The sequence below is a fragment of the Nicotiana tabacum genome, chromosome 6 (genome assembly GCF_000715075.1).
Source record: "Nicotiana tabacum cultivar K326 chromosome 6, ASM71507v2, whole genome shotgun sequence".
NCBI lineage: Eukaryota > Viridiplantae > Streptophyta > Magnoliopsida > Solanales > Solanaceae > Nicotiana > Nicotiana tabacum.
Window position 1 is genome coordinate 4,469,595 of NC_134085.1, and position 15,578 is coordinate 4,485,172.

At 40.0% G+C, this 15,578-nt stretch overlaps 1 non-coding gene across 1 annotated transcript; it reads right to left on the bottom strand.

Moving 5' to 3' along the window:
• Positions 1 to 219: 219 nt before the first annotated feature.
• On the bottom strand, positions 220 to 326 carry LOC142182479 (small nucleolar RNA R71). The gene has a single exon (XR_012711298.1). It is a non-coding gene; the product is annotated as a small nucleolar RNA R71 (small nucleolar RNA).
• Positions 327 to 15,578: the final 15,252 nt, after the last annotated feature.

Sequence of the window (15,578 nt, forward strand, 5' to 3'; positions counted from 1 at the left end):
GAGGATCCACAATAGCATATTCTGAACTTCTTGGAGATCAGTGATATTTATATCACTAACGGGGTCACTCCAAAATATGTGAGGCTCACACTTTTTCCATTCTGCCTGTTGTACGAAGCAAAGCGATGTTTGAAGGAAGAACCAGCTAATTCTATTACATCATGGAATGATTTGGCAAGAAATTTTCTGGCAAGGTTCTTCCCTTCAGGAAAAACTGCAAAAATCAGAAGTGAGATAGTTGCCTTCAAACAGAAAGAGGGAGCATCTTTATACTCAGCATGGGAGAGGCTCAAGGGGCTACTCAGAAACTGTCCTCATCACAATCAGACGAACGAAGTGTTAGCTCACACTTTCATAGAAGGGCTCCATCCCCAAAAAGAATTGTGGTAGATGCTGCAGCTGGATGTCAAGTGTTGGAGAAAAGCTTTGACGAGATATATGCACATTAAACAAATTCTCCAAAAGCAATCCAGATTGGCAAGGAAAAATGGGCAGCAACACTGTACAAAAATATACAGTGGTTCTCGAATTAGACGTTGTCTGGCATTATCAGTGCTAATTTCTACTCTGACCAACCAAGTCAATCAGATGACCATAATTATTAACAAGCAATAAGCTCAACCAGTGAAACAGGTTCAAGTATTTTATGATGTATGGGAGAGGGTCAACTGGAGGAACCACCCAAACTTCTCTTGGGGTGCAAACCAAGGTACTCAGAATCAATACCGACCTCAAGCACCTCAACAACAATATAGACCACTACGATTGATGTTACATCCTACAGTATTAAGTTATGGCAGTGTTGCACCTAACAATATTACATTACGGTGATGTTACGCTTTGCAGTAATAAGTTACGATAGTGTTGCACCCAGTAGTATTACATTACGGTAATGTTACGCTTCGCAGTATTAAGTTACGATGATGTGACATCCTGAAGTATTATATGTTGAATTTGTCATAAGGTAATTGACATTAGTCCAAGTAAAAGATTATTTGGAGATTATAAGTATTATGATATTTCAAAAGTGATGAGTAAATTCGTGAAGGTGAGAGGAGAAGCAAGTCAAAAAATATGAATTTCGTTAAAATTTGGCATTTTGGGATAAAATATGGCCCGAGCTAAAATAACTGGTATTTATGGACTAGTGCCATATAAGGTACTACATGACCATAAGGTGTACAAGGTATGTTAAAAGAGAGTAGTATTTTAAGTAAGTTGAGATAATGTTTAATTATGCGGGTAATTGATTAATTGTCGGGTAACAGAATATTACCTAATTACCTAATAAGTGGATAAAGATAAAATATCCCGCCCCTAACCCCACGTGGAAGCGAGCCATGTTGTAAAGGAATGACTAAGTCATTCCTTGCTAAGGTGTCATGAAAACACAACATGTTCCATTTCCAAGACTTTGACTAATCAAAGTCTTTCACTTAAAGAATAAAACAAACCATGCCAATTCATTTTAAAGTTTCCAAAACTAAGAACAGAAACGTTACCTCAGATGATACTTGTTGGATGAAGTAGACATTAGCCATTTTCTTTGCAATAAATTCCTACAAAAAACCCAACAAGAAATATTAAAGTCTTAGCAACATAATTACGTTTTGCGATTTTAACGGAGCAAGGTGCAATCTTTTCCAAGAATATCATACAGATTTTTCTCTACTCCAGGTATGTTAAGGCTAAGCCCTTATTTCATTTTGCATGACCTCGTAATTACAAAAGTTTGATAACGAGTCATAAAGAAAAATTCATATCCCGGAATTTACGTATATTTTGCTAGTCTCGCAACTAACATATATTTTCTTAGTTTTGTAAGTTACGATATTCTCCTTATCGGGACTTCATATTAAATTGAGTATTTCCTTCTTCCAATCAAGAGATCAAAGAATTTATAAATACAATATTAAAGTATTTTCATTACCATCGAGCTATAATCGATGGGCAGGTCCCTATTGGGCAACCTTTGATCAGATTGTAAGTTATATACCGATCCTACTATAGCCGAGCGTCTGTGAGCGAGTCCAATTGGTCGAGATACAGAGCCTAGTATGGACGAGCGCCTATGAGCGAGCCTACTATGGCAGAACAGTTATATATATACCGAGCCTTATAAGGCCGAACAACTATTTTACTTACTATAATGAGAGAGTTGAGTCAGTATCAGCAGATGAGTATATCTTCAGATTTTTTTGACTCCCAGTTACTTTTAGTTATTATATTATCAATTCAGTTTCAGCTTCAGTATATTGCCTTCCATACTCGGTACATTATTTTGTATTGACGTCCCTTTTTCTGGGGGCGCTGCATTTCATGCGTGCAGGTCCATATAGGCAGACGGGTAGACCTCCCTAGTAGGTGTTTGCCCAAGTTCAACTTTATCGGTAAGCTCCCCGTCCTTCGGAGATGCCGGGTCTAGAAGTTTTGTGTATATATATAGATAGGTTGTGGGTAGGTCGGGGCCCTGTTCTGATCACTGTACATCTATCAGTAGAGGCTTGTAGACATATCATGTCAGTTAGTGCAGTATATTAGGCGTGTAGGCCCTGTACGTATATTTTGTTGGCTTGTCAGTTGTAGTAATTATGACGGCCTTGCTGGCCCAACCTTATGTTGACATTAGTCAGTGTCAGTCTCTATTAAGTTTTATATTTTGCATCGCACATTATCTTGTAATGTGGCCCATTGCCAAAGTACGACATTACATGTCCAGAGTCTCTTAGTCGCAAGTCATACGCAAGGATAGGTGAGGCATTAGATGCCGGTCTCGCCCCAGGCTTGGGGCGTGACAAAAGTTGTATCAGAGCAGTTCTGTCCTAAGGAGTCTACAAGTCGTGTTTAGTAGAGTCTTGTTTATGGGTGTGTCGTAAACCACCCTTATAAGCAGGAGGCTATAGGGAACTTAGGATTGTCACTCTTTCTTCTTACTCTAGATCGTGCGGTAGAGCTCACTTATAAGAATTCAAATTCTGAAATTCTTTTTTTATTCGTAATAATACGATACATACATCCGAAAAGAAGGTTGGAAAGTGAGATAGTTGTGGAAGAGCTGAGTGAGAGGTATTGGATTTTTGTATGATGCCTACGATAAGTAAATGTGAAGTCTTTAGCAGATCATGGTGTACTGAAAGGTGTATGCTTCCTGATAAGAAGCCTTAAGGCAAGAATGTCTATCCATCTTTATGGTGAAATCACGAAGGATGATGTCGTGCCATTGCATTTATCTCATTTATTGATTAATACATAGTGAGAAAGAGAATAAAAGAACGAAGGGTGATGTCGTGCCATTTATCTCATTTAATCAATATTATCTGATGAGGAAGAGAGTAAAATCACGAAGGGTGATGTCATGCCTGTGAGCACGTGATTTTTGCCCTACAAGAACTACTCCCAAAAAATTCAAACTAAAATAATTTTGTGTTGTTTGTGGTTTATTTGTATTTGTCTATGCATGTTTATTTTTACTTTAATTGAAGAAAAATACAAAAATATATGTTGCATGTGCATTTAGGATTTAATTTTACAATTAGGAATTAATTAAACAATATTTGGATTTGCGAGAAGGAAAATCACAAAAATATGTACTTGGCATTTTTAGCATTTGATGTCGAATTGTGTGATTTTATTGTTAATTGGTATTTAATTATACATGATAAATGTTATTAAAAGATAATCAGTATTTTTAATTTGGGTTTGTAATTTAATCTAAAATTTTAGTTAGGAAATAAGAAGAAATAAAAAGAAAAAAAAAAGAAAAGAGAAGAAACAAATAAGGAAAATGGGAAGTGAAATTCGTACCAGGCCCATGCCAAAATGACTAAATCCAACCCAAAACAACTCCATATCCGGACCAAGTCGTCACAATCTCACAGACATGCAAAACGACGTAGTATGTTGATGGAACTACGTTGTTTCAATGTCAATTGATCTCAGCCGTCCATCTAGCCCTCATCCAACGGACACAACTCAGTACCCATATCCAAAAGCCAAACCTGGCCTGTTTACCAGAGATTAATCCGGTCTCAAAAGTGTCTAAACGACGCCATTTCGTTAAGTGAGTTGATCCGAGCCGTTGATCTTAATTGATCCAACGGCTAGGATTCAACCTCTTACCTAGTATATAAATGATCCAAACGAACCCCACCCCCCTTAGACCCACCACCCCACTCGTTTCTTCAGATACCAAAACACTCACCACCGTGCTCCGCCCACCGGAAATCTCCTCACGACTGTTCCGGTGGTCCAAACAGCCCCAAAAATACACCACAACCTCCCCACGATGTCCTCTTTCCAAATCCCGAATCAGTTTTCTTCGAATCAGTACCAGACGCTTCGAATCTTAGATCGAAGAATCGAACCAAACCCTAATCCGTTATATGGCCACCAAACTCACACCTTTTGACCACTAGACCACCCTCGTCCCAAGTCCCCTACTAGTTTTGCTCGAATCAGAGCGGAGTTGTTCGAATCTCAAAATGAAAGAGCAAACCCTAAAGGGAAAGAATTGAGGTCGTGGTCGCCCTTAGTCGTGTGTTCTTAGTCGAGAACACTCGATTAAGGTCCGTCTCGGCTTCAAACACAAGTGGGAGTTTCAACTAAAACAAATGGGAACTGGGACTAAAATTCTAAGGTATTTATTTATTTTTTATTTTTTATTTTTTATTTTTTTTTCTTTTCTTTACTTTTTCTTTTGTTGTTTCGTGGTTTGTCTGATTAAGTTTTGTTATAGTTCTGTCTTTTTCAATTACTTTTATTTCTTTCTTTTACATCGGACTTTTTCTTGGTCTAGTTTTCTTCTATCAGTCAACATATGGTTAAATAGTTTCGTTGATTAATCTGGTTTAATTGTAGTTCAGTAGTTTTGGTCAAATCGTTTGCTGTTAGGCCAAATTGTTTCATTTTTATGTGATGTTTGGTCCCTTACTCTGTGACGTGACTTGGCGTATGAATTTAGTTGTTCATTCAATCTATTTATAGTTTCATCTGCTCACATTTAGGTTTAGTGTAGAATTATGTTAGTCTAGTCCCTAAATCCTTAAGCCCTTCATCTTGGTTGCAATACTGTTCGTTCTGATCTGACTTTAGTGGTTTGAATCTGACTGTGGTTCTGTTTGAGTTTGGGGTCTGAGGGAATTGAACTTGTATTTAAATTCAGCTTTAGTTAATCAGTGATTACGTTTCTTCTTTAAGAATTGGTTATAGCTGAAAGAAGTAATCACAGGGGTTCCATGGGGTAATTTGGGAATTAAAAACTTGAAGAAATGGGTAGTTTGAGTGTTCTGTCCACTAAGTACTAATGTACCATTAAAATAATGCATTTGTTTAATAATTAGTGGGGAACACAACATATTGGTATGGGGGGTAATGATAAAAATTTAAAGGGGTGCACATGGGAGGGAATAAATAGGCTGAAAAGTGCAAAATTTGGAAAAAAAAAAGTTAAAACATTGGTCTTCAAAAGGGGAAGACCTAAGAGGGGATTTTTGGACAGAGTTAAGGGTCTTTTTTTCAGTCTCTGAGATCAGTCGTTAATCAGTTCAGAGAGTTTCAAAGTTTTGAGAGTTCTTTTAAAAAAGCAGTCTTAGACAGCATTTCAAAAGGAAGGCATTCAGTTTTTTTTAGAATTCTGGAGAGTTTAAGAACAGAAAACCAAAAATATATTGTTTCATTGCATTCATAGGTGTAATTCGAATTCTAAACAGAGTTAAAGGGGGTTGTCTTTTGAAATTAGACTCAAAGGTGACACAAAAAGAATATCAAGAAATATAGAAAAAAAGAAGCAATTAGTCCTCTTAGGTTCTGCATTTGATCCTTCTTTAATCAGTAAAAATAGCATTGCAAGCTTGAAGTAAAGTGCCTGATTTTCAATTGTTGGGGTGTAGTTTCCAGTTTCAAGTCTGTTTACTGGAGTGTTTGAGGTTCACTGGTTGGTTTTCTTGTTGAGTTTGAGGTCTAATTAGTTGCCCGGAGTTATTTGTTGTTGCTGTTTGGTTTCACAACTGGTTATGAGTTGTGGTCAAGTGTTTTCCTGATTTGAAACTGGGTTGGGAGCTGTTTCTGAATTCCAATTTGCTGTCTGCTGGTGTTATTTCCTTCTTTTGTTGTTTGTTGCGTTGTACTGCTGCTGACTTCCTCTTTATTCTTCTGTTCACTTCAATCCAGGTACACAACTAAGCTCAATTTGATGTAGCCTTGAGATGTAAACATGAAATGGAAGTGCCCAGGCCCTTAATTATTTGATGTTGTATCTGTTGCTTAGTAGATATAGATGATAAGTAGTTGTATAGTCCAATTTGATCTATAACTCAATGAAATGTAGACTGTGAAGTTTGTACCTAATTAGGACTGTTTAAACTGTTAATTCGTGTTCATTAGTTGTAGACTTAGTATAGTTTAGTACTGATTTCAGTTAACATTGAGTTAAAAATCGGATATCAGTATGGTTTGGACCTATAATTAATTCAGAAGTCAACATATGGTGCTTATTCCGATTTCAGGTTAAACGCGCTTTTAAAACAACCCAACATGCTAGTTATTGATGTCCTATCCTTTGTTCGTTAAGCTCACTATTTCGACGTAGGAACAAGTAATTGCATGTTAATGGTTAATATCAATAGTCTACTTGAATTTGAATCAGTTAACTTATTCATAAATGTTAGCAGAATCAAATAACCGAGTCGTGTAGTTCAACTCGATCCAGCATATGGATTGGGTTCTTTGGACCTAAAGTCGAAATGGCATTTGGTCTACTAATTTTCAATTGATAGACTATAGGATTTTATAATATTAACTAATTAGGGCCCCCTTTTATTTATTTCTTTAGAGACAAATAAATAGAAGAATAATAGTCATTTTAGGATTAGCCTTTAAATAATAAATGAGACGAGCCTCGATAAATAAAACGCATAAGTTGCGGGGCCCTCAGTAAATATTACATTAAAATACTTTAGATTTCGGGATGGACCGTCTGATGAATTTCACGGCTTTCCTCAAAATAATATGCGCTAGTCACTTTAGGCGCGCTTTTTAATAAATTACTTTCTTAGACTCGGGTCCACATTTATGTGACCCAAATCCAAATCTCAACGGAGTCGAAATGTGTCAATAACCACGGGTGTATTGATGTGACGTGGTTCGAGACGTGTTTTCACGACATTGCAATTCTCTCTTAAAATAACAAAAATAAAAGAGAGAAAGAGTTAAAATTTGTGCACAGGTCCAACATGTATAAAATAAGATAAATAAGCCGAATATGACAGTTGAGCGACCGTGCTAGAACCACGGAACTCAGGAATGCCTAACACCTTCTCCCGGGTTAACATAATTCTTTATCCGGATTTCTGGTTCGCGGACTGTAATACAGAGTCATTTCTTTTCCTCGATTCGGGATTCAACCGGTGACTTGGGACACCATAAATCTCCCAAGTGGCGACTCTGAATTAAATAAATAAATCCTGTTTCGATTGTCCTTTAAATGGAAAAACTCCTTGAATTGTGGTGTAGGAAAAAAGGAGGTGTGACAGCTTTGGCGACTCTACTGGGGATAGAACCCAGAATCTCTGGTTCAGGGTTCAGAATTCAAGCTTTAAATAATTGTTATAATTGGCTTGTTTTATCTGATTTTTTACATGTTTGGGCCTAATGTGCTAAGTGATGCTTTTTACCGCTTTAATATTATCTGAACTGCATATAAACTGTTACGAAGCCCTTCTCTTCTCATTTTTGGGGATGTGCTCGCTGGTCGAGACTCTATATTTTATTAGTGTAATATCTTGAAATAAGAAAGAGGCTCGGACAAGTTACTAAGTCGGATGGCCTTTTGGTTCCCGGTACGTAGCCCCCTCCTCGACTAGAGTTGTCCGCTCGAATACACAGTCTAGAACAAATACCCAGGTTATGAACCTAGAATAACTCAGCTTCATGCCGGATCCCTAGTAGGAACGTTTGTTTGCATCATGTGAATTTGACTTTGGAGACTTAACACAGGGGTTGGGTCTGTCTAGGACAGATGTACCAAAAATGACAAAAGACCATCCTGATGCATCTTACCAACTACTTGTGCATTTGTTTGCTTCGGACTTGCATACTGACCGGCTTTTTAATATTTTGAGGAAAGAGAGATAGAGGTACGAGGGTTAAAGAGAGTTAATCGCCTGTTTTGAAAAAAAAAACAATGTCCAAATAGTGTCGAAATTCTGCCGAATTTTTGAGAAAATGAAAAAAAAAAGAAAAAAAAGAGAAAAAGAAAAAAAAAGAGTTTTGTTTATGAAAAATAGTTTATTTGCCAATGAAAAAAGAGTCTTGTTTTCAAAAAAAAAAGTTTGTTTTATCGGCCCGAACTACGCCAGTTTGATTCTCACAGGGTGTGAGATACGTAGGCAACCCCCATCGGGTCCAACTTCACTTTTGCAAAAATAGCCAAAAGAACATAGTAATTATTAAAAAATAATTAGGGTGATGTCATTCTTGTTAGGAATAGCCGAATGTCCCTAAAAGGGTGTCGGAAGGCTATTTTTGCAAGAACAGCCGCCTGTGGTCCATTTTCAAGGCTTTCACCGGTTAGCCGACACAGCCTTAAAATCTTCGACCCCGAGGTGCTAAAAGGCCGTATTGGCAAAATCGGGTTTTATTTCAAATGAAAAAAAAGAAAGAAAAGTGTCCATGTTATCTTTGAGTCAATTGAATCGTGATTTTTGCTTAACCACCCTAATAAATGTGCAGAATGAGTACAAGTCAGAATTTACACGTAACAATTGTGAACAAGATCCCTTTTGAGTTGCACATGTGGTGGGATGACTTGGGCGAATCAGGGCGCGACACGGTCAAGCTATACCTGGGAGGCCTCATGGGGTTGCTAAAGATTAATCCTAGGGGGGGATATCATAAAGGCCTTGGTCGCATTCTGGGACCCGACTCACAATGTATTTCATTTCTCAGATTTTGAACTTACCCCAACATTAGGAGAAATAGCCGGATACATTGGGGGTCCCAATGTTCCTCTGAGACACCAGTACCTAATTGCTCCAAGGGCCGTAGCCGTACACAGGTTCCTAGACTCTTTGAAAATAAGCAGGGGTCCACAACCCAGACTTGGCAGCTGGTTTTTGTACTTTGCGGTTTATAAACAACATATATGGCCACATAGGGGGGTTCAACAAGCCAGAAAACAAAATCTGTAGCAAAGGAAACTGCCCTAACTAAGAAGAACATAGGTGTTTTGCATTCATGGTAGCCTTTTTGGGACTCCTGGTGTTTCCTAGAATAGACGGGAACATTGACATACGAGTATCTGAGGTTGTCAGCACTTTGCTTACTCAGGCCAACAGCACCCTCGCACCCATGATAGTAGCTGAAATCTTTCGCGCTCTCACAGCCTGCAAAACCGGGGGAAACTTTTTTGAGGGGTGCAATGTGTTGTTGCAAATGTGGATGATTGAACACCTATGTCGTCGTCCTCAATTTATGAGTTATGGGTCGACAGAGAAAACATGCATAGAGGAATTTTCTACGAGGATTGACGGAATCAGCTTACCAGAAGGGGTCACAGAGTGGACAGTGCGCCTCTATTCTGTCACTGCAAGCCAAATAGAATGGACATTTGGATGGTTGCCTGTGGATGAAATCATATATATACCAGCCACTGGACCCCATTTCCTTTTGATGTGACTCAGGAGTATTCAGCCCTATGCCACGTATCCAGTATTGAGGCTGTTGGAGAGATGCCAAATAGTTCTGAAAGATGAAGATCTTAGCGACCAAATAGTCGAGATCGGGCCTAACGGACAATTTCATGAAGCAGCAGTCCGACAAATTTGGAGCGAGTGTCAATACTTAACAGCAAATACATGTGTACGTGATCGGTCGAAAGGTGAAGTTTCGCCAAGATACTTTGCTTGGTATAGGAGAGAAATCGAGTTTGGGAGACCGGCCAAAAGACCCCATCCCCAGGAGTTCGTCAAGGCATCACAAGAACAGTGAGATTGGTTAGCTAAAGAACATGGGTACAGGGTTACAATAGGCAAATTGGAGAAGTAAGTCATGGATTTGCAGGCCGCCGCAGATGAGGGAGAGAAAAAGAAACTAGCTAAAGAAAATGTGGCCCTCCGAGCTCAAATACAAAAACTAAAAGTAGCGGCAGAAAATCCAGTCTGAAGTAACAGAGATGAAAAGCTCGTAGCTAACCTAAGGCAGAAAGTGAGTAACTATAGTTTCTATTTGAACAAAGCAGAAAGTGAACTGGTCGGGGCTCAAAAGCAATTAGCCAAAAATGTAGATGAACGGGTATGCCTTGTTAAGCAGTTAAAAGAAAGGTACGACGATGAGGTCACGGGGTTGAAGAAAAGGGTCATCTTCACGAGAAACAAAATGATCAAACAGGCAAAAGACTTCAAGGTTGAAAGGGAACACTGTCACACGACATTGGCGCAGTTAGAAATAGACTTGCAACAACTTCAGGAACAAAACCATGCAGCCAAGCAAACCTTGGAGGCCAGGGCCCAGCAGATTGGGCATTTATTACAAGAAAAGGGCATCATAAGAGAGAGAATTAGAAACATCACTATTACATCATTATGAAGTGCCACATTTGTGAGGGTATGACCCGCACTACATTATTTGCGGCAGTGATAACCTTTGTTAAACAAATAATGAACAACTTGGACCGACTTCAAAGAGATCTTGCACATAGGCTCGTGGCGAGACCGAATGATGTCCCACAGACACCAGGAGCATTGATGTACTCATAATTTTCCGTTTGAATCTGTATTTCCTTTTCTGTCAGATTTTGTGAGTCATGTTGGGTTTGCATTTTTCTTTCTGTTCCGAGTCTGCATTTCTTTAGAGTATGATAGCTTGATTTCGGAGTTTGTTTGTCGTCTTTGCGTAAGAGTCTGTTGGTCTTTTGAAATTTGTTGATATTGAGTCTGTGTAATCGAAGCATCTGTTTTATAAAAGCTAAAAATCCCAAAAATGTTTTATTTACTTGAACACTTATCTCCCAGAACTACGCACGGTATGATTCATGCGGGGACATGATACTTAGGCAATCTCTCTAGGATTCGACCACCACTAAAAAAGAAAAGGGAGCAAATGAAACAAATAAAGAAGGATAGAATAAAGGAATCTTAAAAGAAGGGGCACAATTATGAGAGGCCGGAATGACGCACGCAACCGAAGCAAATGCATGATAGAAATGGTTAATTGCCTAGGTGCATTGCATCCCAACGTGTAATTGCATATGTGTTAAACTCTAAAAACTAACAAGTTTGTTGTAATCCAGAGAATTCAAGCAGTTAGTTTATTTAGAGGATACTGGCACATTACCAAACCAGATCGAAGGGAACAATACCGTAAATCATGTCTATCCCAGATGTCGACACTAGTGTTGAGGTAGAGGAGTTGGACGTCAATAAAATGAAAGAGGAGATGCTCAATCTTAAGAAACAGATGGCCGAAATGTACCAGGCCTGGTCCAAAGGGAAATCACCACCAGCTTACTCTGCTAACCCTGCTTTTACCCCACAATTAGCTCAGTCTCAGGATCATCCCGCCATCGATCCAGGTTTTCCCATTTATCAACACTACCATGGAACTTCTTCTCATACGCCACAAGCTCCACCACCAAAATCAATTCCATACCCTCCTCCGCCAATCACCTCTGTCTTTGTGGCATCTCCACCAGTTGCACTCCATAAATCCTCGAGTGAACCTGTGTTCCAAGCTCAGGACAACCAGTATCATCCCTCGGAGCTTACCTTCAAAGCGCCCGAAACCTATCCATATGATCCACATTCTGACCTACCAGGGTAAGTAGAAAACCGGCCAGCAATCCTGAACAGGAAGAGATGTTCAGAAAAATGAACAACATAGAACAATCCTTTAGGGATATGAGAGGGCTAGGAGGTCAAGTAAGTGTAGCTTACAAAGACCTGTGTTTGTTCCCAGATGTACAACTACCAGCGGGGTTCAAAATGCCCAAATTCGACTTGTACAACGGACACGGTGATCCGGTGGCTCATCTAAGAGGTTTTTGTGGCAAGATGAGGGGAGCAGGCGGAAGAGATGAATTACTGATGGCATATTTCAACCAAAGTTTGAGTGGATCGGCGTTAGAATGGTACACCAGAAAAGATCATAGCAGGTGGTACACATGGGACGATTTGGCCCAAGCATTCTTGAGATCATTTCGGACTGACTGTCTCTGACCAAACTGGAAAAGAAGCACAGTAAAAGCTTTAGAGAATATGGTTTCCGGTGGAGGGAGCAAGCAGCAAGGGTAGATCCCCCAATGAAAGAGAGCGAGATGGTTGATTATTTTTTGCAGGCTTTGGAGCCGACCTACTTTGTTTGGTCATCTGGTGTCCGCAATTAGCAAATCTTTTAATGAGGTTCTAAAAATGGGAGGCATGGTCAAGGAGGGGCTCAAGTCCAACAAGATCATGAGTTATTCAGCAATCAAGGCAACCACCCAGGCCACTCAAAGCAGCACTGGGTTGTACTTGGGAAAAAGAAGAAAGAAGATGTCGCGACTGTTGAGTTCGGAGCCTGGTTCGGATCTAGAGGCCCGTCACCCTACTATAGCCAATCACGACCCTACCACCAAAATTACCCCCACACTTCATATAGCCCTCCACAGCACTACTACCCACTGCCAGATCCCTATTTTTCCGTCCATCATGCACAAGCCTATACCAAAACCCCGACACACGCACAGTGGCATGCGCCGGCTCCACAAAATCCATACCCAGCACCACAAAACACATATCCACCCCCAAGGGCCTACAAAAATCTCCCCAGGACAGGTTTCCAACCAAACCCAGCCCTCAAGAATGAGAGGTCACAGAAGCAAAAGACTTTCACTCCACTAGGGGAATCATATACCAGTCTTTTCCACAGGTTGAGGCAGTTGGGCATGTTGAATCCAATTGAGCCTAAAATGCCAAATCCTCCCCCTAGAAATCTTGACCACTCAGTAAGTTGTGAGTACTGTTCAGGGACCCCTGGGCATGATACAGAGAAGTGTTGGAACTAAAAATAGTTGTGCAAGAGCTTATTGATACTCATCGGATCGAGGTTCAAGCCCCAGAAGCACCAAATATCAATCAGAATCCACTACCACCTCACCATGAGACACACATGATTGAGTTGATACACAAAGAGGGGGAGCCTAGGAAGCCCTCACAGACGGTAATGATTGTAAGCACGTGAGTTTTTGCTTCACGGAAATTACTCCAAAAGAAAAGAAAATCAAAAATATATGCACGGGTGTTTCTTGTCATTGAGTGATTTTTTGTTAAATTGTGTGTTAATTATTATAGGTGTTAACTAATATGTGTGTAATTTTTATTTTTATTTTCACAATTTATTTAGGAGTTTTGTTTAATTTTTATGATTAAAGAAAGAAAAGAGTTATGGGAAAAATCGGATTGGGCCCCAAAACGAGGCCCAAAACCAAAACACAGACCCAATCCAAACACAGGCTGCCCCCGGGCAACCCAAACGACGCCGTATCTGCGCCTCAATCTGAGCCGTTGATTCATTGCAATCAAACAGTCCAATGCAGCCCCTGCTAAAGTCAGAACGACGCCGTTTCTGGCAAAGTTAATCTGAGTCATTCATCTATCTTGATCCAACGGCCTTTGTTTTCCCTCATGACCCGACCCATTCCCGTTTTAAACCGACCTCATACTTAACCAAACAGTACCGTATTGTTGAGCTCCCCCAATCCTGGCCATCAATTGTAATCGATTCAACGGCCAGGATTAAACCACCCACCCCATATATAAACCTAACCTCTTACCCCACGCCCCAAACCAAACCCCCCCTCGCCCACTGTTCACCTTCGTCCCAGAACCCCCCCTCTCAAACCCTTAGGATTCCCCCATCGTAAACCCGGCAACCACGACTCTGATGACTACCAAAATAACACCCCCGATGCACCCAACTACCCTGAACACGAATCCATTAACCATTCACCTTGAATCACCCTGTAGCTTCTCGAATCTTCGATCGAAGATTCGAGCAAAAACCAGATCTACACCCACCGACCCTAAACTCATACCACAGCACCTCTTGACCGTCCTCACCCCCTGAATGGCTTTGGTTTGGTTCGAATCTAACCCAAAAGGATCGAACCCCTAACTCGAGCCCCAGGAACCCTAGAGCTCAGTTCTGTGGGGATCTTCCCGAATCAACAAAAGGATCAGGGTCTAATAGACTTTCATCGAGGTGTTCTCAGTTGAGAACACTTCTATTAAAGTCCATTCGACCCCAAAATGGTCAAGTCCGAGTTCGAGCTTGAGTCAGTCTTAATTTCATATCCCTGAGGTAATTTTCCCTTTTCTTTTGTCCTCCTAAATTCTATCTGTCTTTCATGTCTGGACTGGTTTGTTTCCGACTTGTCTGTCCATGTATGTGAATTTTGAGTTAATGTTTAGATTGTTTTATGTGTTTCACTGATTGTTTGCTGTATATTATAGCTTGTGTAGTCGTTTAAATAAGTGTCGTCAACTGAATTCACTTGAGAAACTAGAAAATCAGGAGTCTGCTCATTTCAGTGCGATTACTAGCCTGTTCCTCTTATCTATGGTGAGACTTGTATCAATAGGCCTGTTGTAGTAGTGTTTCGATCATAGTTTACCTCCTCAACTTCCTATTGGATCAATTGGTTTTGAGTTGGTCAGGTTTGGCTCCCAATATGACCAACTCATATCATTTGATTGGTACCCCTGTTTGTTTGAGTTTGAATCATTGACTGAACTTAGGCAGAGAATTGGCTATAGCTGTGGAAATCTAACAGATCAACCTGAAGTCAGTATTGAGTTTAAGTTAATTAGTTAGTAGTCAGTGATTAGTTGAATTCAAAGGGGGGGTTTATATACTGACTAATGGGAGTTAGGGTAATACAGTAATATATAAGGTTTAAGGGTAATTCTGGGCATTGGACAGAGTTTGATTAGGGATTAACTTAAGAACATGTCAAGTGGTAATTAAAATACTATTAACCTAATGACAATGGGGAACAAAACATAAGAGCATGGGAATTAAATAAATACTTTAAACCCATAACTCTTGATTAGAGCAATAGGACAAGCATGGGGAGCAGAGGAGTTTACTTCAAGAAAAATGCATTTAGGCATGGAGAGTTAAGGGGGTATGGGCAGGTTACAACCTGGAGGGATCCGAGCAGCTTGACTGACCTGGATTGGCTTATAAATAAGCTGTTTCAGAACATTTAAGGGGGAACATTTTTTAGTCTTTAGAGAAAAAAAAGAAAAAAGGGGCTGGTCTTTCAATTTTAGGAGGACAGTCTAGTTTTCAGAGTAAGATAGAGCTAGGATTGTGCTGGGTTTGTAGCATAACACCCAGAGGATACCATTTTCTTGCATCTGTTTCCCTCACTTCTTTGCCTGCATTTGTTTGGTATCATTGGGTTGAACTGGATTTTCATACCTGGGTTATAAAGATCTGTGGCTGGGTTTTTGTTGCTGTTGATTGTTGATTTCTGTTTGCTGCTGTTGCTATGGTGTCGCACATTGCTTTGCTGATCATTCCCCTTCTTCTTTTGTTTTCCT